Consider the following 4159-nt stretch of genomic DNA (forward strand, 5'->3'; position numbering starts at 1 on the left):
TAATTAAAAATATTTTAATCATTATTTTATTTTCTAAATTCTTTAGAAAATAACTTGCTCTCTCAAAATACCTTCATCAATAAATTAATCTTTTTATGGTGTGACCCTGTAGGTTCAATCTTAAGCCGGTAGTAGAAATAAATAATAATAAACCTTCTATTTATTATTTATATGAATTTTAAAATTCATATTAATGCAAATTAGAAACTCCTTTCTAATTTCATACACTCTGGCCAGAGATTTCAGAACTCGCATATTAAGAATAACATAAGATATTCTCTTCCTATACTGGAAGGGTAGATCCTCTATTGACGTTAACTATCTCCATACACAAATCTCTATGCCCAGAATATACCTAATGGATGTCCTTGAGACTAAGGACTAAACCAAAGCACAGTTCATTATATACAAGATAACTTTAATGATCTCAAGTCTAAGGACACTTGTACAACTATCACTCAGTGAATAACTATTGACATGTGAGTAATCTCCATTAGTTTCCCAACTTATCGAGTCATGTTCAGTGAACTTATTCCCTAATAAGCACCTACATACTAGATATAGTGTCACCACATAAATGCCTATGAGAACAGACATCCTCTTGAAGGGGGCAAGCATAGTATGTACCAATTTTTGTGGATTCACTAACTTCCGATTAGTTATCCTATGATCAGGAACTGTTTAAGTATAAAGTTATCATCTTCTAGATCTCACTATTATAATCTCATTATAATTCTAGAATCTTTACTTTAAACTATGGAACATCTTATTCAAGACACTTTAAATAGATAAAGCCCATAATAAACCAAAACAAGTCTTTTATTAATATTAATGAAATCAAATAAGAATACAAGAAAGTTCTTCCTAACTCATTATACATGATTGGATTTAGGACAAACACTTTTAGGTGGCAACTTAGGAAATATCTTGGGATATGGAAAAATCAAAATTGGAAATGTCATCATTGAAAATATAGCTCTAGTCATAGGACTGAAACATAATCTGATCAGTGTGAGTCAAATCTGTGACAGAGGTTACCATGTCAACTTCTATGAGGAGCATTTTGAAATTGTTAGTAAGTCTGATGGCAAGATTGGAATGAGTGGTGTAAGACATGGTAGTTTATATGAAGCCAGGGTCTCCACAAGTTCTGATGAATCAGAAGTTTGTCTACTAAGTAGAGCATCTGTGAAAGACAGCTGCAACTTGCAAAAAAGACTTTCTCATCTCAACTTCAACAATATCAATGAACTTGTGAGGAAAGATCTTGTGAGAGGATTTCTAATGTAGTGTTTACTCCTGATGGCTTATATGACTCATGCCATAAAGCCAAGCAAAGGAAAACATCTTTCAGGAGTAAAACTGAATCATCCATTCTCGAACCATATCATCTACTTCATATTGATCTCTTTGGTCCCAGTGAATGTTATGTCAATTGCCAAGAAGAGGTATGCACTCGTAATTGTTGATGAATATACAAGATACACATGGGTGTATTTTCTGCACACAAGGATGAATCTCCATCCATTCTTCTTGATCATGTGAGGGAGCTGGAAAAGGTATAAAAATATAAAGTGAAGATCATCAGAAGTGATAATGGAACTGAATTCTAGAATAGCTCTATGGAAGAGTTTTACAAACTCAAGGGGATAAAACAAGATTTTCTGCTCCTGAAACTCCACAACAAAATGGAGTTGTTGAAAGAAAGAATAGAACTCTACAAGAACCATGCTAGAAGAAGCAAGATTGCCTACCTACTTCTGAGCTGAGGCTGTGCAAACTGTTTGCTTTACACAAAATGAAACATTGATCAACAGGCATGGAAAAACACCATTTTAGATGGTGAAGAGAAAGAAGCCAAATTTGAAGTACTTTCACATTTTTGATTTTAAGTGTCTTGTTCTCAAAACTCATCTGGAGCAGCTAACCAAGTTTGATCTATAAGCTGATGAAGGAATTTTTGTGGGATATCCATTGTCCACAAAAGCCTTCAGAGTTTATAATTTGAGAACAAGAACAGTCATGGAATCTATGCATGTATCTTTTGATGACAAGAAGATAACATGTCTAGAAGATGAAGATGACCATGACAAACTGAGATTTGAAAATAAAGTACCTTATGCTGAACTTTTGAATCCTGACTCTGATACAGTAAATCCTGGTATCAATCAAAGCTCTGATGTTCCACATAATAGTAGAAATTCTTCTAAAAATGAAGCATATGTTGAGGGGGAGCAACATGATTCAAATCCATAGACTACTACAAGTGATTCAACTCAAGAAACATCAGTAGAAAGATCATCAGACTCAAATTTCGTAAACTCTGATGAGCCAAATGCCGATAACAATGGGAACACTGATTCAGGGGGAGCATCAGGAAATAACAGTTGTACTAATAAAAGAAATAATAGAGAGTTTATAAATCAAAGGGGAGGTTCATCTTCAACGAGTCAACTTCCATCTGCAAGAAAATGGTCTAAGTCACACACACCTGACTTAATCATTGGAAACCCTGACAGTGGTGTAAGAACTAGAAAAGCCACTCAAAATGAATGTCTCTAGAATTCTTTTCTATCTCAAACTGAACCCAAGAAGGTTAAAGAAGCTCTACAAGATGCTGACTGGGTTATTTCAATACAAGAGGAGCTTAATGAATTTCAAAGGAACAAAGTCTGAACTCTTGTGCCAAGACCAAAGAACAGATCTATAGTTGGCACAAAGTGGATGTTCAGAAACAAAACTAATAGTAAGGGAATTATCACAAGGAATAAAGAAATAATGGTTGTAAAGGGTTATTCAAAATAAGAAGGCATTGATTATGATGAGACATTTGCTCCAGTTGCAAGGCTTGAGGCAATTAGAATCTTTCTTGCCTATGCTGCTCACAAGAAGTTTAAGGTGTTCTATATAGATGTGAAGAGTGCATTTTTAAATGGAGAACTTGAAGAGGAAGTTTATGTTGAACAACCTCCAGGGTTCATTGATCCAAGGTATCCAGATCATGTCTACATACTGGATAAAGCACTCTATGGACTGAATCAAGCTCCAAGGGCCTGGTATGAAACACTTGCTCTATTTCCGCTAAAAAGTGGTTTCACAAGAGGTACAATTGACAAAACTCTCTTTTATAAATACCATGGTAATGACTTGTTATTAGTACAAATATATGTTGATGATATCATTTTTTAATCTACTAATGATAAACTCTATGAGATATTTGTAAAGTTAATACAGTCCATGTATCAAATGAGTATGATGGGAGAATTGAGTTACTTTCTAGGGTTACAAATTAAACAGACTGATGAAGGGATCTTCATAAATCAATCAAAATACACCAGAAATTTACTCAAAAGATTTGGAATGCAAGACTTCTCAACTACATCAACTCCCATGGCCACTGCAACCAAGTTAGATTTAAATATTAGTTCTTCAGTAAATTTAATAACTACAGAGGTATGATTGGCTCACTCCTATATCTGACTGCTAGTAGACCTGATATCATGTATGCTACCTATCTCTATGCAAGGTTCCAAGCTGATCCTAAAGGACCTCATCTATTAGCTGTGAAAAGAATTTTTAAGTATCTCAAAGGTACCATGAATCTGGGATTATGGTATCCTAGAGTTTCAGACTTTAAGCTAATTGGATATTCAGATGTTGATTATGCAGAATGCAAAATAGACAGGAAAAGCACTTCTGGAAGTTGCCAATTTCTTGGGGGTAGATTGGTTTCTTGGTATAGCAAGAAACAAAAGTCAATTTTCACATCAACTGTAGAAGCATAATATATTTCTACAGGAAGTTGTTGTACTCAGATTCTATGAATGAAGAATCAGTTACTGCATTATGGGTTAAATTATTCTACTATTCCTATATATTATGATAATCAAAGTGCTATTGCAATGAAAGGAAATCCAATACAGCATTCAATGACTAAACACATCAGCATCAGGTACCATTTCATAAGGGAACATGTGGAAGCAGGTACAGTGGAATTGGTCCTTGTTCCAACAGATCAGCAAGTAGCAGATATATTCACCAAGACTTTCTGTGAAGTTACTTTCAAAAGATTGTTGAATGAATTTGGAATAATATCACGAAAATTCTCAAACTCTGATAATTAAGACTGTTGATATTTTGAAGTACGGTATCTTATTAT

This window comes from Apium graveolens, chromosome 2 (genome assembly GCF_009905375.1).
Source record: "Apium graveolens cultivar Ventura chromosome 2, ASM990537v1, whole genome shotgun sequence".
Lineage (NCBI taxonomy): Eukaryota > Viridiplantae > Streptophyta > Magnoliopsida > Apiales > Apiaceae > Apium > Apium graveolens.